The 26,116-nt window shown below is 37.1% G+C and overlaps 1 long non-coding RNA gene across 1 annotated transcript; it reads left to right on the top strand.

Moving 5' to 3' along the window:
• Positions 1-354: 354 nt before the first annotated feature.
• Positions 355-25,714, top strand: LOC119150147. Its single transcript, XR_005104956.1, has 3 exons — positions 355-400; positions 1,349-1,384; positions 23,613-25,714. It is a non-coding gene; the product is annotated as an uncharacterized LOC119150147 (long non-coding RNA).
• Positions 25,715-26,116: the final 402 nt, after the last annotated feature.

Raw genomic sequence — 26,116 nt, 5'->3', positions numbered from 1 at the left:
TTATTATTCCAGGAAAATTACTAGGGAGATCAGCTTTTTGTAATGCACTTACTGTAAGAGCTCCATGTTTCTGATGCCTGTCACTTAATGTTGTTTCCTTGCAAATCTTTCTAGCCATGAAAAAAACAAAGACAGCTAAGGAAAAAGAAGGTAGGAATTTATTCTCTGTGTGGATATATATGTAGAAGATCACAATTAAGATACTATAAGATTACAATCTGCATGTATTGCTCTTTGAAACAACCCATAAAAGATCTGTGTTAATTTTCAAAGAATTTTACTTGAAAAGTCTAGGTAATAATCTATTCAGCAGTCGATTTACAAACCTTGACCTGTGCTACTTTTTCCTTCCTAGAAAAACAAGTTGAGAAAAAACACCTGAAAGATGAAAAAACCAAAGGTAATAAAGGGATTTTAAACTCTGCAAACAGCAATGAAAATGCAAACATTAGGGGTTTTTTCCATGGGATTGGAAAAAGAAGCTTTGTTAGTATTTCTAGATACGTGCAAGTAAGCAAAAATGATGAAATTGTACAGAAATCCCCAGTAATTTAATGCACAATGTCTCCTTTGCATTTGAGTATCAAGGATTACTCCAGCACATCAAATCTGGCTGCGGTGGTGCCCGGTGTGTGACCCTTCCTGGCCGGTACAGCATTAGCCTGTCTACAGAGCCCTGCAGCACTAAACCCACAGACTAGCAGGATGAGGCATCCCCACATATCTAACGGTTATGCTCCCTAGGGCGGTAGTGCAAAGCTCATCTCTATAGCCTGTGTGATGCTTCAGACCACCAGCTTTATATTGTAGAATAACTACATTGATAACAAGAAGTGGTTTTCACACATAAGATAGACTTCATGGTCACCTATATCCTAACCTGTTGGACGCCGCACTGCCTTGATTATGCAGACAGAGAAATGGTTTCTGATACACCTCCAAAGATAATTAATAGTAATAAGTGACACTAATTTATTTATAAGTGACACTAATTTATTTAGTGGTCTAAGACATAAATGTCTTCTCTATACTGGTTAAAGTGACTAACATATAAACATTGTATATTGAGGTCCTGCACCTTCAAAGAATAACAGTTAGGTGTACAGGTACAAGTTTGCTAAACCAGTATCTAGAAGCCATTTGCTTCAGTGGTATTACCAGACATAATATTTCTATGTTTAAATATTTTACTAAGAAAGTCATGCTTAAAGAAAAAAACTGGTTTATAGAGATTTCTGTCTGTGAGTTCATTCCAAGAAATTAGCGTGGGTTTTATTTATTTCAATATTTTGGCCTGAAACTGTAGGTTAATTTAACATCTATTTTTTTTTTCTTTTTGTCCCACCAGTTAAAGAAGTTCCACAACATCACAATCTGACATCAGGTACATGATATTACTTTACTGTAAAGGAAATTCCTTTTTCCTTCCATGTTTTTCCTTTTTGTTTTTCAGGTTTTGGTTGTGGGTTTGTTGGTTTTTTTCAAAGATCACACTTGCTCTCTTTTCACATCTCTCATTCAAGTCTAGAGGATGAGATGTGAGGCAAGCCAGGTAAACTAAATCCATAAATGTTGTTCCTGTGGAGAATGATTGCTTAAATGGTATTGCTTTACCACTTCCTAAACTTTTAAACATATATTCAGCTAATTATTTGATGAACCAATTGTCCTGTAATTAATTTGGAAGTGCATTATTTAAACAAAACATATGCTCCTCACAGAAAATCTATTCTATAACAAAACCTCATAAAGAGAAGCACATTCAATTTATTTTCTCTCACATTAATAAATATTGTCTCCCATCACAGCGTGCCCCCTGGCCCAATCCTCCTTGAAAAAAAGATGAATAAGGGTAGGGCATCTCAGAAAGAAATCTCCCTGCATTGTCTTATTGGTTAGCTCCATGTTTTTCCTAGTTTACAGTAAAAATAAAAATATATTCCAGATTCTTTACTAGTATAAATTAATCCCTGAGACTTCAGTGGAACTGCACTGAGTCATGACAGACAAGAATCAAAGTCCTTAACCTCATCTGTGAGGTTTAACTGGTTTGCACAGAAAATATGAACCAAGTATTACTATGGATCCTCCCAGTGCAACTTTGTTGTCTTAAACTACTGAGGAAATAATTTCACCTCTAACCATCCAGGCTATTTCATTGCATATGATTTTTTTACCACTTACTATAAGTAGAATGCTTTAGAGTCTTACACACGTGATATAAAATGTGTAATGTATGTGCAGTTATATGTATCTATTTATTTTTAAATACCTATTTGTCCTTATGTATAAACTTAAATATTAGAATATATTAAAAAAGTAGCTAAGAATAAAACAAGGACAAAACGATCTGATATCAAGGAAGAGAAATGCAAATGAACTTCTAAGATAAGCATCCGAAGTAGTGCTAATCATAATAAATAACCAGTAAGTTAAACCAAAGTTTTTATCAGGAGAGAAAATAATTATCTTATGGAGAAAAATGCTAAATTCAGTGTAAAACTGGAATGGACTAAAACTTGTCTGCCACTGGACTTTCTCCTGCACACCACACTCCCGCAAAGTTTACATCATCCAAAAACTGTGTTATTGTGGCTTTCACTTTACAGTAACTGTTATGATTGCTTAATTTAATTGTACATTATCATTGCACAATGGATGTTTCCCAAACCATAAGCAGCTCTGTGCATATAGTTCTTCATAACTGGCTTTGCAAAAAATACTTACTACATAAGTATTTTCAATTTATTCTTTGTCCACTGAAAAGTCATTATTTTTCAGAAAATGGATGAAAGGCTTCCATAAGAACATCAAAGTGGTCTCTCTTTATGAATTTTTTTCTTTGGTATTTGCCCAAACTGAGAATTCAAAAATTGAAACCAAATCCTAGGTCATGTACACTTGAGTTGGACCTTGATAGCTTTTGCTTGTTCTGTTTGCAATGAAGCCAGTGTGTTTTCCCCAGTGCACTGAATACCAGCACTTTTTGCTGATAAACGGGAATATAAAAGGATTTGCACATTCTAAGCTAATCTAAAAATTTAAATACTAAATTTTCTTTCAGCTTTCAAAAGCTGAAAAGTGTAGAATCATGTGTTCTTAGATTTTTATCAGTCCTTCATCATTTCCCTGATATTAAAACTTAATCAGATAGAGAAAAATAAGCAATTTTAAAAGCTGTATATCTCTTCAATTTTTTAGAATGCTCCACATTTAAACAGATTTTTAAGCAGTACTATATCTTTTGTAAACAATGGTGATAAGTGCAGTAGACACTAAATTTCACTCCCCTGTAGAGCTGTTAGCAATTACCCAAAATCCCTTTCATTTCTTTCTCCTGTCCTAAATGTCAAAACTGACACCTGTACCCAGACTGAAATTTACCCACACAGCAAAAAAAAACCACAAATGGGAATTCTTGGAACTCCATTTTTTTTTCTTCTTACAACAAATATATTTGCAAGTACACAGAAGCAGGTTTTTGTACTCTTTTTGAAGAGTAAAATTTGAAGAGTGTACAAATTCAGTTCTGTGGTGAGGACTATCTACCATACCCTTTGTATGAACACCTGTCTACTTATACAAGACTGTGAAAATCAAAATTAATCAAAAGTTGATTATGTTTATTGTAATTACCTTGTAACTGTCCTCATGGCTGAAAGCTAGAGAAACAATGTGTTGCATTTGTCATACAGCTAGTTGAAGAGGTTGATGGTTTTAATATGCTGTTATCTAAGACCACAGATGTGCAAATGTGACAGAAATAAAGACAGGCTGTGATGAAAGAGCACGAAGAGTGAGAAATAATGAGATTTATATTAATACCATATAAATTTCTTTGTTAAATTAGAGAAATGTGTGAATTATTCTCAAAGTTGAAAAATCAAACCAGTAATTCTAACTTCCATGTAAATAGATATGTCATAAATAGACTTACATAACTCCTGCATTTACCCTCATAAATTATTAGAGGTTTAAAACTTTCTTGGACATGACAACACCTATACTTACTGTCCAATCAAAGAAGCTGTACCTCTGGGAAAACTAAAATTATCATTAAGCAAGGTCAGAACACTGTTTATATGAACATACTATACTAGCACTTTTTTTTGGTGGGGGAGGGGGGAGAGGAGGGAGGAGGAAGCATTTCTCAACTCGATTTTTCTTCTGCTTCTGCAGCTATAGAGAGTAATACAGTTTCTCAGCTATCTTCTAGCATAAAGAGGAATCATTTCATCATATTATCAGCAAAAGATATTCAATGGCACATAGTGATCACCACATGAAAAACAGCAGCTCCAGTGGATGAAATCATCACGTCTGTATTAGCATGTGGTGACTGGTTTATTACTGTAAGGCTGTTTTTTTGTTTCACACTTTCTGCCTTCCTGTAATATATTTTCCAATGCAAAGATGATTTCCAAATCTGCAAATGAAGAAAGTTCTGTTTAATGTGACATTTGATATGACAGCCATTTGAGACACCATCAATGATGCTGGAGGGACTTTTTACAAGGGCATGTAGTGATAGAACAAGGGGGAACAGCTTAAAACTAAAAGAGGGTAGATTTAGACTAGATATTAAGCAGAAACTCTTTCCTGGGAGGGTGGTGAGGCACTGGCACAGGCTGCCCAGAGAAGCTGTGGATGCCCCATCCCTGGAAGTGTTCAAAACTGGCTTCGATGGGGCTTTGAGCAACCTGGTCTGGTGGAAGGTGTCCCTGTCCATGGCAGGGGGTTGGACCTAGATGAACTTTATGGTCCCTTCCGGCCCAAACCATTCTATGATTCTAAGATTGTATGATTCTAAGATGTATTCTCATTGTTAAGGGAACATAAACTTGTCCAAAGTGCAATGTGTAAGATCTTTTCCATGGAATATTATTTTTTCCTTGCTTCTGAAGCATTTGAAGACTTTGGAGAAAAATATGGTATTTTCCATTATTCTAAGTTGCAGGTTTTGTCAATTTCATTAAGCACAATCACTACTATTCTATAAAATAGAAGCATTGAACTACTTTAAAAATAATGCAGAATATTCAAAAGGCAAGGCAAGAACTTCATCACTGCAGGACAGGTAGTTCTCATCTATAGATAAGTGATGAACTGCAGATACTGTATTTTCTGCTCTCCTTTCCCCCCAGTCTGTTTATCTTAAATGTATGGTGGTTCTGCTATTCTGTCAGCAGTTTCTGCCAGAACTTCAGCTGCATAAACTCATACTCCTGAAGCTGGCCATTTGAATGCAGCTAGATCAAAGAAGGTGAACAAAAATATTGAGGAGAAAAGATGGGATGCCCTTTCTCAAAATAGAAAGATAGATCAAGTAAGGGACCATTAACTGTAACAGCTGTGTCTCTGCAAGTAATAATGAAAACAGTAATAGCATCCTTGAAATAATTTGTGTTAAGAGTTTCATCATTTTTTCCTCACCAGAATTCAGCAATAAATCACTAATATCAATGTTGTATTTTCTGGACATAAGAAGATGTGCCATTGGCTGTAAAATAACAGAAAGAACTGGCATTCTCAGAAGTTTCAGCATCTTTTGTATAAGATCTGTGCTCGCTCATTTACAAGACCTGTGTCTATGCAGGATATTTTCGTTCAGTAAGATTTTCCAAGGGCGCTCATCACTCTGCAGTACAGGTACTCAGCACCAGAGCAGGATGACCTGCGCACTAAGGCTGCTTGCAAGAGTCCATGTAGAACAGCCTCCATTCTGTGGATACACATGAATGTCTCAACACTTTATGTTTGTAGAATTGTGAGGACCAAGGGTGCATATGCAGGCTTTTTAACAACTTGGTTGTTGGTGTTAGTCATTCCACTGTTCTGAAATTGACTTTTAAAGAAATATTTGGAGACTAAAACTTGGTAGGTTTGTCTGAGCAGAGACATGGAGGAATACTGTGCATTAACAAGAGGTGTATGTCTAAAGAGCTCAGTTAAATAGTGCTAAATGCTTGAGTGGTCGCTTGCTAAGAACTAAGGTGACCTTGATTTAATTTAGTTTAATCTATTTTGAAATTGAATTGATGAAAATTTCACAAGACTGCTTGAATTCTGAATGAGTGCCCACACAACATTTTTATACGGCCTAATTAATCCATCCTTAAAGTTATCTTGAATTAATCTTCCTGATTGTTCCTACATAGAAAAGCCATATAAGGAGGCAATATCAGCCACATTGACATAGCTAGGTAAAATGGAAGCTTTATCATCTGGTCTTGAAGCTGATTATATGTCACTGGAAAACTTATAGATTGCAGTAAGTTTTGAAACTTAAAATCTGTAAACACACACCAGGAATGAGACCAAAATATCAGGTTTATGTTAATTATAAGCTTATAGATAGTCTCTCAGCATAGTAGCATTGTAATCTAATTTATGAATTACAGATATTCCATTTAAATGCCCAAAGGGTAAGTTTTTTCTTTGGGAAGAATTTCATGGGGAGAATGTAGAAGCACTTTGGGTTCCTGTTGTGTCTTCTATCCCTAGATGTAAACTAATCCCAAACATATATCTTCGGCTATATATGGTAATTCCTTTATCTCACCTTGAGTTTATTTGTTGTCAAGATTAATTTACAATTTGGAATCACTGAGACTGATTCTCAATCAACTTTGCATTATGTCAAGAGTTACTTGAACTCAGTTTAAAGTCCACCTCCCCTGTAAACAATCGTAAGTTTTCAGTTACCAACACAGTGACAAAAGAAGGGTTGATTCAGTTCAATTTCCATGTAGCATCTAAATATTAGCTACATGTTAATAGTACTTGATCTTTACTAGCTCAGTCTTCAAATTACTGAGAACCTTTTCTTAGTAATTGTGCAAACCTTAGCTGTGTCACAACCATGAATGCTTTACAGACCCCACTGCTAGACTTTCACTTAAAATCTGTAAGAGATGAATCCTGAAGATAATGAGCAGTCCTTGCCAATTAACAAAAAATACCACTGCTAAAAATACAAGGTAAGACCCAAAACATTATTTTTCAAGATTTTAATGTCCCAAACAGTCTGTTAAAGAGATTCCGTAAAGCTTAAGTTTTCTGCATCCATAAGGCACCTTCCCATGCAAACAGAGAATGTTTTGGCCCCTACACCCATGTTTTTGAAATAGGCAAAACTGCTAGCCTAGTGCTCAGTTCCTACAAAAACTTCATTAGGATCCAAAAACTTCATTAACAATTCCTACCTGCCAGACATACTTTGAGCACGACTAACCCATCGGTAACATCAGGCTCTTGACAAAATGCAGTTATAATTACTTTGCTTTTAAAAAAGTGATGAAGGTGTTATTTTCTTTATACCTGTGTAGTTACTGTGTACTCTCCAAGAGATTTAGCTCACACTCTTTCAGAGCCCTCTTCACCTGGAAAGAGTCAGCTTTATACCTTCCACTTCCCAGGAGGGCACTAGGGTGGCTGAGTTACCAAATAGTGTGGCTGGAACAACTGCCTGTTTCTATTGAATTTGCATAGTTCCAGATCAATTAATACATGAGTCGTTGGTACTGGAGGTTAACAGGCAAGATTTATCTATTTGATATAAAGGTCAGTTTCTACTTCAGAGACTTCTTTACATAAAATACTTCAAAATGGTTACTGGGTAAAACTTAGAAATAATTCTGGTCTAATTCTTATACCATCAGGCACATCTACTAATGTATGTAGCTAGCTAGCTTCTGTGGCTCATCCAGACATACAGCACTAAGTTTAGTATCTGGAAAGCTTTGCAATTCATAATGGAGGGATATTTCCTGTTGTCACTGAAGATCTGATTTGTGAATGTGACTTCACATATAGGTGCTGTGATTCAAACTAAATCTTGTTCAAGGTGTCTCAAGTCCACTCTAAATCTTGGTCCACAAACATTACTAGACATCTCCCTTTACACTTGTTAACATGCCTTCGGAGCTTGGAATGGTTGTTTACATCAAAAGGAATGAGCAAAATTATCCCAGGGAATACAGTAAAGAAAAACTCAAAAGAAGGATCTTTGGCAAAAAAAATCAGTTGGAGGATGAGCAAAAATCAGCAAAGGACAAGATTATCAAAAGTTGAGGGGGTTGCAATTAATTCATGAATTGATTAATTCTCATGTTAAGCCTAAAAATTATTTGCCTAGTGAATTATTAAAGAAACATCTATATTTTCTGTAAATGTAGGGATAAATTGGTCTAACTAAACAACATACAAGGGTCATAGCCTATGGAAAAAAAGAATATGAAAAAATATATTATTTAACATACTGGGTTAGATCCAATAATGAGAACCTGATTTGATTAACTTTGCAAAATGAATCCAATTAGTAATGTTATTTATGCCTGTCGGACAATGATTTCATTCCCTTCCTCTTAACTAGGTCAAAACCTTTTGCTAAAATTAAACTAAGTGGCTCCAAGCATTTATAAATTTATATAAAATCTGTGCCAAATCAAATGAAAAAAACAAACCAAAATCAAAATTCAGCATCAGCCTCTGAATGATTTTGCTATAAATATCAATATCTAGTATCTTAACACTTATTATTAAGATGGTTTTACCCTTTAGTTTGACTGCTATAATCTTCTTAAATGACACTGCAAGAAAAGGGTAAAAAAGTACATAGTATATGTTTCCATGACATACCTCATGGAAGCAAAGTTTTATACAAAATGAAATTCTTCAACAGTTTTCTGAGTCAAAGATTATTTATCTTTGTTTCAGATAAATGGGCATTTCTTCAAATTCCTCTTAACTTTAGGAAGCAATTCCTCTAATGTCATCCCTTCTCTTCTAATAGGCACATTGCTTAGAGGACCGAGACTCTGTCTTACTGTTTTATCAACATAGATTTTGGTTTTTTAGATTTATCAGCTGAAAAACAGTCATCTTGATGTTGGAGTAAGTTCATGTTTCCAGGTTATTATGGATATAGTCAAATCCAGTGGACAAATCATAATTATGTGATGCAATTCTGTTAGTGAGACCAGAACTGACAGCAGATGCTGTGAAACATTTTAAAGAAGCCAGTCTACTGAACTTCTATGGTTTCTTTATGTTTTCCCTTGTTCCTAGAACCGTGCAAATTCAAGGTGAGGAACACATTCTAATTTAGCTTCATCTTTCATCGTAAGTAGCACACAGGCACAGATCCAATCATCCTTATCATAAGCGCTTAAATAAAAGCATATTTGCACAAGTTCCATAGTCAATGAGAAAGGAACTTCTCCAGTGGGTTACTCATCCCTTCAGCATCTGAATTGCCTCAGCATTATGTCATGTGGCTAGAGCTAAATCCAGAAGGTAGTACCTCTAGTGTCTGGTGTTAAGCAGGATGAATTTGAGCTTATCAGGGTTTGTCAGTAGCATAGTTCAAGCACTCTGTCGTTCCTGAATTTTTATTGCTATGAAGAAGTGCTGCTGCTCCCAAGCAGAAAAGTTCTCACTGAGGAAGATAAATGTGTACACATAATCATAGAATCACAGAATCATTTAGGTTGGAAGAGACCTTTGAGATAATCAAGTCCAACCATTAAACCAGGACTGCCAAGGCCACCACTAAACCATATTGCTAAGCACCACATCTACATATTTTTTAAATACCTCCAGGGATGGTGATTCCACCACCTCCCTGAGCAGCCTGTTCTAGTGTTTGACAATCCTTTCAGTGAAAAAGTTTTTCCTAATATCCAATCTAAACCTCCCCTGGTGCAAACTGAGGGCATTTCCTCTTGTCCTGCCACTTGTTAACTGGGAGAAGACACCTACCCCTACCTGTCTACAACCTCCTTTCAGGTCATTGTAGAAAGCAATAAGGTCTCCCCTGAGCCTCCTCCTCTCTAGATGAAACAGCCCCAGTTCCCTCAGCTGCTCTTCATAAGACTTGTGCTCCAGACCCTTCACCAGCTTCGTTGCTGTGTGAAGCATGTTGACCATGTTCTCTGAACATGCTCCGGCATCTCAATGTCTTTCTTGCAGTGAGGGGCCCAAGACTGACCACAGTATTTGAGGTGTGGCCTCACCAGGCTGAGTACAGGAGGACGACCACTTCCCGAGTTCTGCTGGCCACACTGTTCTGGATACAAGCCAGGATGCTGTTGGCCTGCTTGGACACTTGGGTACACTGTGGGCTCACGTTCAGCCAGCCATCAGCCAGCAGCCCCAGGGCCTTTCCCACCAGGCAGCTTTCCAGCCACTCTTCCCCAAGCCTGTAGTGTTGCGTTGGGTTGTTGTGACCCAAGTGCAGGACCCAGCACTTCTCCTTGTTGAACCTCACACAACTGGCCTTGGCCCATCGATCCAGCCTGCCCAGATCCCTCTGCAGAGCCTTCCTGCCCTCAAGAACATCAACACTCCCCCTACCCGCCAGCTTGGTGTCATCTGCAAACTTACTGAAGGTGCACTCGATCCCCTTGTCCAGATTGTCAATAAAAATACTAAACAGAACTGGCCCAAATACCAAGCCCTGGGCAACTCCACTTGGACCAGCTGCCATCTCCATTTACTACCACTCTGTGCTTGGCCATCCAGATAGCTTTTAACCCAGCACAGAGTACACCCATCCAAGCTGTGAATAGCCAGTTTCTTCAGGAGAACGCTGTAGCAGACAGTGTCAAAGGCTTTACTAAGGTCCAGGTAGGCAACATCCACAGCCTTTCCCTCATCCATGTTGTCAGGTCACCTTGTCATAGAAGATCAGGTTAGTCATACAGGACATGCTTTTCATAAACCCATGCTGGCTGGACCTGATCCCCTGGTTCTTCTGCTTGTGCCGTGTGATAGTGCTCAGGATGAGCTGCTCCATGGCCTTCCCTGGCACCAAGGTCATGCTGACAGGCCAGTAGTTTCCTCCTCCCTGTCCTTCTTGTAGATGGGGGTCACATTGGCTAGCCTCCAGTCTTCTGGGACCTCTCCAGTTTGCCAGGACTGTTGATAAATGATGGAGAGTGGCTTGGCAAGCTCTTCCACCAGCTCCTCCAGTACCCTCAGGTGGATCCTACCTGGCCCCATAGACTTGTACATGTCTAAGTAAAGCAGCAGGTCACTAACTGTTTCCTCTTGGACTGTGGTGAATTCATTCTGCTCCTTGTCCCTGTCTTCCAGCTCAGGGGGCTAAGTACCCAGAGGGAAGCTGGTCTTACTGTTAAAGACTGCAGCAGAGAAAGCATTAAGTACCTCAGCCTTTTCCTCATCCTTTGTGGCAATGTTCCCCTCCACATCCAATAAAGGATGAAGATTATTCTTGGCTCTCGTTTCTAATGTATTTGTAAAAATATTTTTTGTTATCTTTTATGGCAGTGGCCAGCCTGAGTTCTAGCTGGACACTTGCCTTTCCAATTTTCTACCTGCATAACCTAGTCACATTCTTATGGTCCTCCTGAGTAGCCTGCCCCTTCTTCCAAAGGTGGTAAACTGTCCTGTTTTCTCCTGAGCTCCAGCCAAAGCTCTCTGTTCAGCCCGGCCGGTCTTCTTCCCTGATGGCTTGTTTTTTGGCATATGGGAACAGCCTGGTCCTGCACCTTTAAGACTACCTTCTTGAAGAATGTTCAGCCTTCCTACACCCCTTGGCCCTTCAGAACTATCTCCCAAGGGACTCTCTCAACCAGGCTTTTAAACAGGCCAAAGTCTGCACTATGGAAGTCCAAGGTAGCAGCTCTGCTGACCCCCTTCCCTACTTCTCTGAGAATCAAAAACTCTATCATCTTATGATTGCTATGCCCAGGATGTCTTCTGACCACACCACCCACCAGTCCTTCCCTGTTTGTAAACAGCAGGTGCAGTGGGACATCTCCTCTGTCTGGCTCACTGACCAGCTGTGTCAAGAAGTCATCTTCCACACACTCCAGAAATCTCCTAGACTGTTTCCTACCCACTCTGTAGTATTTCCAGCAGACATCTGGTAGGCTGAAGTCCCCCAAGAGAACAAGGGCCAGTGATCTTGAGACTTCCAGTTGTTATAGAATGTTTCATCTGTCTCTTCATCCTGGTTGGGTGGTCTGTAACAGACTCCCACTAGGATATAATGTAACACACATCCAGAAAAACCCTTTATCTAATGAAGAGTTCTGTTAGAATGATAGCTGAAATGAAGAACGCACTTGTGTCATTCAAACACCAGCTTCACTTTCATTAGTTGCTTCACTGCCTTATTACACACCATTCCTCTCCCCTCCCCTCTCCATCCCCTGCCTTCACAGCTGTTGTGGTTTAACTCCAGCTAGCAGCTATGTACCATACTCACTCCCCACACCGTGCCCCCGGTGGGATGGGGAAAAGAAATGGAAAAAGGTAAAACTTGTGGGTTGAAAGAAGAACAATTTAATAACTAAAAAAAAGTTAAATATAATTAAAATAATTATAATAATAACAATAACAACAAAAACAATTGTAATGGAAAGGAAAAAGAAAGAGAGAGGAATTAAACACAAGGGAAAAAAAAAAAGTGATGCATAATACCACCCACTCACCATTCAGTGACTGATGCCTAGGCAGTCCTCAAGCAGTGATCAGTGGCTCCCAGACAACTCTCCCCCGTTTCTATACTGAGCATGACCTTCTGTGGTATGGAATATCCCTGTGATTAGTTTGTGGTCAGCTGTCCTGGCTCTGCTCCCTCCCAGCTTCTACTGCACCTGCTCACTGGAGAGCACGGGAAACTGAAAAGTCTTTTATTTAGAGTAAGTGCTACTTAGCAATCACTAAACCATCAGTGTGTTATCAACATTATTATTATACTAAATCCAAAATACAACACTGTACCAGCTACTATTGAGAAAGTTAACTCTCTCCCAGCTGAAACTAGGACAACAGGTGAATAAGGATCTGGTATCAACTTCCAGTTATTTGCTATCCAATCTTGTTAAGATAATAAGATCCCTGATTGTTTTTACCTTCTTCTTTGGTTTTATATATTTTTTATGCATATATGTGTTTGTATGTAAAGTTGAAGCCAATCTTTAAGGGTCTGACAGTTCATTTGAAACAATGATTTTAATGCAATACGTTGTAATTACATTAATCTAACATGCTGGCCATAGGAATAAATCAACAGAGACCATGTCATGTCAACATCCCTAAGGTACATGACCAGGACATAATGAATCCTAGCAAGACACTGTCATTGTTTATTGAGCAGTAGCAATAAAATCCAATTCTATATTGTTGCTCACCAAATACCACTGTCATCTCATATAATTACCACTGCAGACTGAAAAAATCCGACAAATTTAATAGACCTTGGATCAGGTCTGCATTAAATTGTTGATCCCTCTTAAGTATCACTTCTTGAATGATTCATTCATTTTCTCCTATGTTTCAGTAATAAAGCACATAACGCCAGTACCAGAGTCCTTCGAAAGCACAGTGCTATCAAAATTGTAAAGAGTGTGCACTCTGATCATTGCTATGCTTTGTTGGAAGTGTCTGTATTACCACATATGTGTTGCACTGTTACATCTTGCATGGTTTAACTACCTAACAAAAAGAATTTCTAAACTAATTTTGGGGTAAAGCCACTTCAGGGATATTCAGACATTTACGTGGTTTGTGTGCAGTGACCATCACACAGAATAAAATATTTTTCTCTAAACATACAGATTATTTATCCATTAAGCCTTCTTACTAGACAATGCAAGAGCCAGTTAGCAAAATTCAGATTTTTTTTTCTACCTTTAGTGGTTGTTAGGTGTTATCTATAACATTAAAGGTAAAAGATATAAATAATAAACTTCACCTTTTATTGCAAAAATCAGTTTTTGTTAGGATAAGGATCTCATTCATTGAGCTTTGTTGCTATGTTTCAAAAAGAGCACTGGCTTTGATAAGTAACAAATCATAACTGGTTTTAACCAGTTCTGGTCTTCTGATCTCATAGATATATTTTACTGTAGTGATATTTTTCCCCTCTAATGGTGTTAAATATGACCAGAGTGATCTTCTAGTGCTATTGATTTTATACATTTACCACACGTTTTATACCAAGAAAGTGTTCGTAGAGACACATACTACTAAATTTGTACTTACTATTTTTGTTCCACTGATTGAAACACAAATAAAGGCTGGTTTCTTTTGTGCATTTAGCAAATTTCCTGAGTGAGATGGGACCTTAGACACTCATCAGAAATGGAAAAAACTTCTGGATGTTTTTTGCTTATTCTTGAGCACTATTTTTGGGAGGAGGTGTATTTATTCTTTTAAAGTTTATCTATTTTACCTTCTCCGGACCTTGCAGTGGTAACAACATTTGAAAAAGAGCCAGTAAGGAGAACATGCATTCAGAGTTCTAATGGCTGTAATAACAATGTTATTGTTATTATTTAGCTCTGCTACTCACACATTTTTAGTACTTTTTTATTAAATATTTTTTATCTGACAGACCCCCTATTTAAATGGATATAAAAACTTGAATGGTCTTTGCAAAGACAAGCAATCAATTGCATTGTATCACAGACTACTTTGAAAGTAGTTTTGAGAGCTACTTTCTAGCCATTTCTTCATTTTCTTTCCAGATAAGATGCAAAAGAAGTATCCTCAAGTGGCAACATTTTTCCCTGTGTACACATTGTCTATACAGTGCTAGAAAATGTCATTTTAAGGGGATGTTTTTAAATACACAGAATTGATTTAAAGTTGTAGTAATATTTCTTATGTGTAATAGAAGTATAAGTTTTCTCTTCTCTTTCGCCTCTTCCTTCCCATTAAGCATTGTACTTCCTGAGAGCAGCAGTAGTGTGGGTGCACAGCATGCTCAATAATAAGAAAGGAATTGAAACTGATTTAACAGAAATAATCTAATTTTTGAAGCAAACCATGTTGTTTTGAAGAGCTAGTATCTAAACATGAACCATGGTGTGAATTTAAGAAAACAGTATTTGGTCTCCTGCATTCAACTTTGCTATTCAGAGAAATGGGATCTAAATTAAATGTCAGTTGTGCTGTGCCGGTAAGCACAAAGACTTATGTACTTGTTTTAGAAAGTGTGAAGGCAAAAGTTTGTGATACTTAGCAAGGATTCCACACCACTTCTATTCACCATCTGCCCCTGCGCTTTCTCTGGTCAGTTTATCATACTGTAATTTTCATGAAATGTTAAGGGAAAGAACCCAAATTGTTTGACAGAAGAAGCAGAGCAAGGGAGAAAACACCTGCTTCTCATCCTTGCCCTTTAGTAAGTGAAAAAAAACTTCAGCTCCCCAGTCACTGAAACAAGTCTTCTTTGTTCTTGTGTGGTTCTGTTTTGATTGCTGAACCAAAACACAGTATGTACATTCCTGAGAAGCAATCACAAAGAAATGAGTGCAATTGTTAATACTTTCCTCTTACTTATAATTGTTTACTGATTAGTTGTTTCCAATGCTATGACTGCCTGAATTTTTGTGCTTTGCTGAATCCTTTAATTCTATTAGGGAAGTCTTTAAGTGAAGAAATTTGATTCAAACTAAAAACCAGTAGTAATAAAAATTGTTTTCTCACACATGCTCTGTAATTTTTCCCTAATAACCAAACTGTTATTGCTAAAAGCTATTGCTTTTTAATTAACATCTTTTTTCTGATGACTTGCATTAAAAACAGCTATCTGACCCTAGAAAGGGGACTTTAACTGTTGTAACATATGAAGAGGAACACCTTTATATTCTTTATGACTAGTAAATTTTATTCCTTTCTGAATTTTCTGCCCCTTTTCCTTATAAGATTAATTTTAAGGACACTATCTTTAAAAAGTACATTCGTTTGCTTCTTTGGGTCACCATAATTTCTTACACAAAACTCCCAGTAACTACTTGAATAGGCACTTGAGTGATAGTTTGGCACTTTGAATGATAGAAAGCTATGCTAAAGGAGTACTCTTCAGAATCACAGAATCGTGTAGATTGGAGAAGACCTTTAAGATCATCAAGTCCAACTATCAAACTAAAAATGGTATCAAATTATATTAACTCAGAAGTTTTCATGAAAATTAGTACAAGTTCCTTGGTCATCCTTAGAGTTTAAATATGTTCCCAACTAGACAGTGTGTAGCTAACGGAAATGAAAACTGGTTTTCCTTCTTTAGCCCCTGAATTACCAATTTCTAAATCAGACATGCTGCTTAAGTGAAGCTAGAGCTCTCATCCCTTGGAAACTGTAGATCAATCTATTGGAAGTCAAATTCTTTTACAGTTTCCTAGCACCTTGACTTTTAAGATACATCATGTCTCTAACAATGGAATGCCCTCATATTCATCAATTTTCTTAAAGAACTACTTCAGCTAAATCAGCACAGAAAGAATTCCAAAATAAACTTCTCAGGATATAAGGATCTACAAAGACATAAATATGCAGAATGAAAGTAAACAAATCAGTACTTACCTAGCATTGAGCTTTTATAATGTCTCTTGCACTGCAGGGTTCTTTTAGTTAGCTGACAGATGCTTAATAGTCCTGGTGAATGGGCTTCTCATGAAAATCTTTCCTCATCAAGGTTTGTCAGAGAAAGGGACCTCTGGTTGAGGACCGCTTTATTCCTTTTGTATGGAAAGTTCTGGTGATCTATTCAGATTTAAAAATACACTCTTTACTAGCAGTTCCTTAATCCTTCTCTCAGCAGAAAAAGGATTTGGGATCTTATCGTTACTTCATCAGTGCCTGCATTCTCATGCTTTGGAAATGTAAATGGCTGAGTGTGAATCTTACTGCTCAGACAGTAAATAAAGACTGTTAACCAATATAAGCCACCATAAGGAAAAAAACCTGTAACCACCTATTAAGCAGTATTGAAACCTGAGTGTGAAGCTTCTCATACATTGATTCCAATATTCTACACGGATTCACATAAACTGATGATTTATGCCATGTACAAGTGGATTTAACTCTTCACTGCCTTAGCCAGGCATGAGACAATGAGTAATCTGTTTGGGATGGTAAAGGACTTGTGGATGACACCATAACAGTATCTGTACGGGGTATGACAGATGTGCATGCTTTGAAACTTAGATATGATTCTGGGATGTATTTGGAGTCCTGTGAGCCTGTCAGCTGGTTCTCAGCCAAGTCAGTTCTGCTGGTATATTTATTTGCCTTATGTGAATATGTGGAAATGGAACAGTATCTAAGAACACTGTTTAACTATTTCAACACTCTTACAGCTTTGGGATTGTATTTGTTCTCTAATGCCTCATCCCTTACTAGGACTCGTGTCAGCTAGTTGCCTTTTACCTATTACCTTTTCCATTCAATAGGCTTAATGAGAGCAATTAACGAAGAATAGTATGTAATTTGCATTCTAGCTCTTTCAATGTTAAAATAGATTCTCAAAACAAAATAATCTTTGAACAATCATGGCAATTGGGAAAGGTGCCTGAGGACTGTCATAAGCAAATGTTCCTCCTGTCTTCAAAAAGGGCAAGGGCCCAGGAAGCTACAGGCTGGTCAGGCTCACCCCAAAACCTGGGATCATAATAAAGCAGCTAAACCTGGAAACCATTGCCAGACACATGAAAGACAAGAAGGTGATCAGGAATAGTCAGCATGGATTCACAAAGGGAAAGTCACACTTGACCAACCTGATAAACTTCTATGATGAAATGACTGACTTTGTAGACCAGGGGAGGGCAGTGGATATTGTGTACCTTGACATCAGGAAAGCTTTTGGCACTGTCTCACACAGGAAACTCATAGACAAAATGTTTAAGTATGGTCTAGATGAGCAGTGAGGTGAACTGAAAACTGGCTAAACTGCCAGGCCTAGAAGGTGGCGATCAGAGGCAGGAAGTCCAGTTGGAAGCCAGTAACTAACCGGGTAATTCACGGGTCAATACTGATTCCATTTATCATCTTCATTAATGATCTGAATGGTGGAGCAAAGTGTACCCCCAGCACCGCAGAGGACATAACAGTGGGAAGAATGGCTGATGTGCAGAGGGCCGTGTTGCCTTCCAGAGGGACCTGAATAGGCTGGTTTCGTCCTTTCTGCTGAAGAACTGAAAGTACCAGGAGCGTCCTCTTGCAATATTCCTCACATTTCTTGAAACCAGCCCTCTGTGTGAGATGCATGTCATTTGGAAATCAAGAGCACACATAAACTCCATGGAATACTTGTATTATTTACTGGCTATCTATGGAAAGCACTTAGCATTTCCTCTTGACCAGCTCTAAATAGTTTCACATAAACCTTGATTCCAGGGGGGGTTGGTTTGTTTCTCTGCTTTCTGGAACTCGTCTTGGCTGTTTTCACTTCAAACTAATTTCCATCCAGGCAAAAGTCATTTTAAAAGATAAAAAATATCTTAAAAGATTTTTCTCTTTTTGTGAGGAAAAAAAAGTGCCTGTTCCTTTCACAAAGTGAAAAACAAAGAAGGAAATACCCCCTTCTCCAGCCTTTCAGAAATTAATTTGTCTTAGGTATCAGATGTCCTTATATAACAGCATTAGTTATAATTTGTTAAAAAACAAAACAAAACACCCAAACAAAAAACATAAAAACATTTCTACAGTTTTCCAGCATTGAGTTTTTCTGTTTCTTCAGTAATACTCATAAGGGAAATTTAAGTAATTATATAAATTCTCATAAACTGCATCCTAAAGAAAAGCATCAGGACAAAATGTCTGGTGTTAAACCACATGTTTTGCTTCTACTATTCATCTTTTCCCAGTAACATTTGCCCTGAAGGTATGAGACAATGCATTCAAAGTGAGAACCCTCTTCAGTTTAAAAGATACCTACCATATTCACATTGAATGCAGGAATTACAAAGGCAGAACGGGATTGCATGCCAAAATTCAAATTGTTCTCCCAACTATGGCTTGTATCATAACAGTGTTGCCAAATCTGCTATAGACACAGCTCCAAAGCTGTTGGTATTTTTTGAATTAAGTTCTTACCTACATGTTTTGCAGCTGAGATTTGCTAAAGTAACCTGAGAAGGACAACATGAAAAGGAAATAATGAAAAAGCACACAGGGAGAAACATAATTCTGAAACCATTTCCTCCTCCATAGACTTACCATATGGGCAGCTGACTTCATTTTGCTTAAGAAGTTAGAATATGCTAAGGCAGACCAATCAGTTTACAAAAAGTATGAATGTCATCAGCCATAAAGAAGGACAACAGATGAGATACCAGAAAATATTAAATAAATAAATACAACAGACACTTGCAATGTATGTTTACTTCAGTTTTCAGAGTTCTAGTTGCTTGATTAGCTAAAATACAAAAGATCTGTCCCAGCAAGGCATGCTGATGAAATTTTCTGTTGTAAATGAGTAGCTTTGTACTGGGAGAATTAATAAGAAGCAATCTACAAAGAGACTATGGAAAAAAAAAAAGCCTTTTAAAATAGTTTGGCTGTCATCCAAAACCTGATCACGCACCCTTTCTGTACCTACATTTGGAAAAATAACATCTTGCTTACTAAATGTTGTACTCTGATAAAAGTAACTACTAGATCTCACATACAATATGATGTATCAAAATAGTTCAATCTTTCAACAAGTGAATCTCTTAATTTACTCATATATAAACAATGCTTTAATATTAGAATAAATCCACAAAGCATTGTGCTTGATTTAACCCCAAACATTTTTTTGAAATTGGGGCTTTTCCTTTGAGAGTGAAATATTTCAGATTCATTCCAATGACATTCCGGTTAGAAATTTTATTTTTTTTTCAGAAATATTTGTAGATTTTCAAAAAAAAAAAAAATCAGAAAAGTTTCATTGAAAAGTTTTGAAAATCAAAAGGTAGAGTTTCCAAATTTTTGTTTCAGGTATCACTTGTTATTTATAAAGTTGCTTTTGGATAATTGGATATTTTAAATCCTCCACTATAGACTGTTTAGTATTGATGAAAAAAACATTTGCTTTTTTTACTATATCCTTCTGCAAGATGAAATAGTCAACAAAGAGTTTTAATTAATTATTTTGTGTATTTTGATTATTTTTTAAAAGCAGAATCTACGTTTTTCCCTTTTGTCAGAAAACTTTTCTCCAGTGAAGAGCTGCTATAGCTAAATTTCTCATTGGCTGTAGCCTTGCCTATGCCTGAGAGGCTAGGAGACACTTCCTACAGGTGAATTCGTCGTGGTGCTTCACTCATACCATAGAGGAGGCCTCTGTGACTGGCAGCATGGAAAGGGCCTTTGGCTCTGCACACTGATACGTACCAGCTCAGACCCTGACATTACAGCCCATGCAGACCCCGGCCTCTTAGCAAGAGCTCCTGTCATTTGCACAAAAGGAAAATTTCCCAACAGCATTACATTGTCATCCTCAAAATATATGAGCACTGAAGAGGGACAAAGTGGTTTACCAGTGGTGTTGGCTGCTGGCTGACAGCAGAGCAATTGTCCATGGAATACAGTATGCTGGAACATTCATAGTTGTTTAGCCTCATAGCCCTTACACATTTCTCATGGAAGAGGTATGATAGTTTTTTTCCACCTTATCTTAAAAATTCTTGTACATATCCTGCCTTTTCTAGTCCCCTTGTTCTTATTCCCATCCCATTTGCAGTGTTTATCCTATCTTACTTCCACTCTTCAGGCTTTTCCACTCTCACTTTGTCCACAAAATAACTCTTACTCTGGTTTTTTTCTGTCAGAATCTCCAGCAAGGGCTCGCTTCTTAACATAAGGTTCCCCTACCACTTTCCAGTTCCTTGGTCACAATCTCTTGACACAGCTATGTCTATTTTTCTCCTCAAGCTCTTTGGTCAAATTGTATACCACTTATTTTTGTCTTCCAGTTGCTCTAAGAATCACCTGCCCTGGGTACTTTGCTAGATCAACCTCCTACCATGGCAGACCACATTTTTGGCTTTAGCAGGCAGTCTCCACCACAGCGTCCCATCTCAGTCTCATCATCCTTGACACACAAGTCAGATGTCTTGTGCCTTCCACATTGCCCCTCTAGCCTCCTAGGATACTGACACTTTTAAAAGGAAAGATTTTTTTACACAAAAAAGAAACCAAAAACTTTTTCTTTTTCTTAGCTGGATTTTTTTTTTTCCCACAAAAAATATCCCTACATTGTTCTTTAGGGTTTGTTGCCAAAAAACAAGCTCAGCCTGCAGCTAATTTCAGCATTGAAAGTTTCACCGCAAGTAGTTAACATGATAACAAATTAAGTTATTGGAATTAGAGTCTTATGAAAGTAAGCAGAATAAAAGTCATCACTACCAGCCCTATCTCTCCTGAGTTTCTTCTTTATCTTACACTTAACTGATATTTTCTGTTATGTATAAGTATATATATTTCTGATATGTATATTATATCATCTGGTATGACAGATAATAAGTAACAGGCTATATAACTATTAGAATGTCACTTCAAAATGTTGCACTCAACAAAAGTACATGTTAACCAAACAGGGCTCACTTCACAAACACTACAGGTATCTCAGAAATAACACAATCAAGGATGATCTTTTGCATTACACATTTTAAATACACATTAATTTTGGATTTCTTTTTAATCATTATTTTCTGTGCCTATTTTTCAAATTTAGTATTAAGGCCCTTGAAATTAGTTTGTGGCTGTTGGCCAATTTGCAAAAATCTGAAAGTTTTCCCTTTCCCTTTCCCTTCATGCATTTAGTGGCTTTTAACAATAGACTGTAAGTCAGATTTTCAAATTAAATAGTTGCAATGGCCAGTACTAGTAGTGATTTTAGAATGATGATCAGATAATACCTCTGGAAAACACTGTGGTTTCAGGCATGCTATAATTACAATATATATCCATATTTAAAATGCTTTTAAGTGTGTAGTTATATAAGCTAGTATGTATCAGGACTTTATGTAAGTGTGGGTGAAGAACAAGAGCAAAATTTTTGCATTCTGATTGCATGTAAAATACAATAATTTTTTAACCTTCAGTAAATTAGTTATTGGTATTTATTAGGGCTAGAAAGTACATGATGCCCTGCTTGCCTTCATAAAGAAGAAAAAGTTATTGACATTCTAATTTTCATTTCTATATCCATAAGAAGAATATGCAGAAATAATTTCCATTAAAACAGTGAAATATGAGTTTTTAATTCTTCCTGTAAGGCATTTTTCTTTATCAAACTGGCACCCACTGGGATTAAATTTTAGGTACTTGTGTATTTGATAGGGTTTTTTTTAAAAAAGGTCTGATTGAGAAATCTCTGACAGAGTACTTTGGTAGGAGGACATTGGTTTTAATCACACCAGGTTTTGTGGCAATATACTGCTTTTAGTTAGTTTTACTTACAAAAGTTACCTTAGTTCAAGGATCTAATAAGTTTGTTTGTTGAAACTACCTGGTCTTTTCCAAATGCCTCTGTAAAATGACCGATGGTAGAGTACACGGCACATCCACACCTTGAACCTAGTCCATGGCTTGTCAGGCCTCGCCGGGAAACCTTGGTCTGTCACATTCTGGCTGTAAGTTCTGGTCATGGGAATTGCTTTGTCTGTTTTCTGAAGAAATTGCATTCATCTCACAGAGGAACATCAGTAATACTGAAAATTTGGGGAAAATATTTTTTCCATTCTTAGACTTAGTGGAAAAGCAGTAAGTCATTTTCATAAGGATCTGATGTCCAACTCCATTTTCAAGTGTGCTTTTTAGATAACAAAGACTTAACCTTTGCATGAGTCAGGCAAGAAGACCACAGAGGATAATATAACTGAACTGAATATACTGGCATTTCTAAAACACCACTCTCTGGTCCACCATTTACTGTGACCTGGCAGTCAATAAATAAATTGTGCACCTCAGTCTACAACACAGGGAGCCCTTGTGTCCATTTCAGTTTAGAACTGTCACAGGGAACAGCTCTTTTTTTTCTTTTTTTTCTTTTTTTTTTTTTAATATATGGAATGAATTGCAGAGGAAAGAAGAAGTCATAAGAAAATCAATTGCATGAAAACTAACTTGTTTCAGATGACAACATCCCTCCAGTCATTTTCCCAAACACATAACTGAGTAATAGTTATCTTTTATAATCTTGTCAACATCAATTTCAGAGTGAAAATCTCAGCTTTTGGAACAAATTAGGTCAATTCCATCTGTGCTACAGTATGTGTTCTTGAAAGCTTTTAAAATAATGGTGAGAAGTGTGACTACACAGGCTAGTGCTCAAAAATCAAAAGGGATAAAACCTCCATGATTGTGAAGGACTAGGAAGGAGATACTGTCATTTATGATCCCTTTATTCAGAATAAAAGAAAATTCCTTTGAAGCCTAATAAAATATGTCATTGTTACTATTAAATGTAAGTTCTTCTGGAGCCCTTCAATATATATGAAAGTGGCTGTGAAATATACAATAGGAAAAATATATGTGCGAATTTTAAGGGTTTCTGTTCAGCTATCCCAAAATGCACATACTCAGGGAGAAGTAGGACTATAACACTGAGAGGAATAATGGGTTTAAATGTGAAATTGTGAATAATTATTTCTCATCTTGTGTTACAAAGAAGTCTCACTGAGTGCTTTAGCTAAAATCTTGCTGATATGTGGAACCTGGCTTGTGATCACACGATAGAGATTTGTGTTGTTATGATTTACTTATATGGGAATGAAATTATACAGATGTTTTCTGAAAGAAGATGGAATAGACTCATGGTCCCAGTTTGGAAACTATAAACATTAACCATCTCTTCCTTGTTTTCCTAGCTCCTGTCCGCTACTTTCAATGTGTCTTCTTAAATGGACTTAATGGATTTGGACTGCAATTTCCCACTAATGCCCCTTCAAACAAGGAAGAAAAGACTCACTCAAAGACTTCCAAGAGAAAGGCAAGGAAACCAGGACACTAGAGAGACTGAGTCCTGTGATCGCTCACGTTTTGCACTTTATCTTTTCTGCTGAGGTCCACAGTAGTTACAGTAGTACATGTCATTGCAAGAATGTGATACACCTGGCCACATGTACCTGGAAAAAGTTTCTATGGGGCAGAGGCAAAACAAGCAGTAATGAACTGTATTTGACAAGACAGAAATACAGAAGTGCCCCATTTGTCATGGAAAGGCTGCATTGTTAACAAAGTATTGATGTGTGTGTGAGGTGTGTGTGTTTTCCTGCCTCTTTTGCTCTTCTTGTTTTTCTTTACCTACCTGCTCAGAATTGAAGTGAGTCTGTTTTCCATTTAATCTTATCTAAAGAGTGAAAGGTTGAATATAGCCCTTGTATCAGCAAGATTGCAAGACTACCTGCAATCCTAAATCATTTCTACTTAACGTTCAATCACATTGCTGACAGGAAAAAGCCTCACTAAGTCATGAAAATGTGCTCTGTGACTGGTGCTATTTTTATGTCTCATTGACCAGTGCAGCCTGAAGCTCACACTTACTTGGAGCAGCTCTATATGCTATCAGTAAGTTGACTCTGCAAATCATGTTAATGATGAATATTTCTATTTAACTTGAAGCAGTAAAAGCATAACCTCCTTGCCTGCCTGTTGCTGAAATATGAACTCTTCGCTTTCTAAAGCCCAAAGTGAGCAGAGAAAGCGAAACAACATGGCAAAGGTGTGGAAAACTAGTATTTTACCAACATGAAGGTCCCAAGAAACAAATGAAATAATTTTAGTACTTCTGCTTTTCTTCTGTGGGTAAATCAGATTGACTGGGAGTGAAGACCATGCAAATGGAGAATATACTAGCCAACCATTTGCTATTAGCATAAATCAGATGAAAAGCTATGATGTGAGATGGCACTCATGAAACTAAAACAATGCAAATTTCCAATATGTAAACATGTCAATTTAATGTAATCTCAGATCAGCAAACAACAACAAAAACAAAACAAAACAAAACAAAAAAAAAAGAAAGAAAAGAAAAAAAAGAAAAAAATGAAATAATCTGGGTAGCTGAATTTACTAGATGAAATGAAAGGACTTCCTCACAGCACACTACTGATAATAATTTATAGAGGAGAAATGGAAGTAGATATACCAATCCTCAACCTTCTTTTGTGCGTTTCTGTAGAAATAATGCATTTATTACCTTAAGAAAGAGATGGGGTAGCATTTTGATCCATGTGAAGGCACATAACTGAAAACAGGCATCTCAGTTGTCTGTACTCTGGCAATGTAAATAATCATGCATTTTTGCCAGCTGCTATTTGTTTGCATTTCCTTACTATATTTTTGTGTTTAATCTGTGAAATGTGCAGCAGTACCTTTCAGTTATATATTTACCTGGTGAAGCAGCATGATGCTCTTTGTACAACCTGACTACTTGTAGAGTCTGATCACACCAGTAACTATATACTGCTTTTTCATTTTTAGCATAGTTCAAGATAACATCAGCCCTTTCTCCCATCTGCTTTCCCTGCCGACCCATTTTTACTTTAATCAAATAGTTGACTCACATGAGTTTTGGACAACTGAGTCTTTGACAGGTTGATGCAATTCAGAAAGATTTGCTGTTACACTGCTGGGTCAGGTTGGTGTTTTCTGATTACTGGTAATGGCCTTATATGAACTGGGTTCTTGGTCTTAGCGTGCTCTCATACTGCACAGGACCTGGCTGCAAACACTGTCATTGCAACAGGCAATGGTTTCTGGAAAGAGGTAGAAACAGGTCCTGCCCTAGAAGTAGCTCTTCCCACATGGGATCACACTGCAAATAAAAGGCTTCATGGTGAATGCCTTCACAGTCACCTATGATATCTGCTCTGGATACAGAGCTGCCAACAGAGAATATTTTATCGTAAAATGGCAATCTTCCATTTTCTTTCGGGGGTGTTTTTATATTTCCACTGACTTTTTTTCCTTCCCAATTTGTGATTTTGTATATAATATTATGTATGTTATTGCCCTAGGTTTTTACTGTGAAAGCTGTCTTAAAATCAGATTATAATTTTCTGAAAATTAGTTAATTTAATTCAAGACTTTATCTAATTCCAATAATCAGGACAAAGTTTTAATATACTATAATGTTTTATTTTTTTCAGCTTCATTTGGCAAAATTATTATTTTTCATTACATTTAACCTTGATTCTTTCTTCCCATCTGAGTTGAGAGATGACAAGAATATGTTCTGGATCTCATTTTCATAATGTTTCAATTATATATCTGAAAGCTTTGGAAATATAAACAATATCATTAAATAAGTGATATAAAATCAGTCATTTATTGTTGTTTCCTAATCTCAGTCACTGCCTCAAAGAACAGG

Source organism: Falco rusticolus, chromosome 6, assembly GCF_015220075.1.
Source record: "Falco rusticolus isolate bFalRus1 chromosome 6, bFalRus1.pri, whole genome shotgun sequence".
NCBI lineage: Eukaryota > Metazoa > Chordata > Aves > Falconiformes > Falconidae > Falco > Falco rusticolus.
The sequence above is the reverse complement of the archived record's forward strand: the minus strand, read 5'-3'. Positions and strand labels throughout refer to the sequence as shown.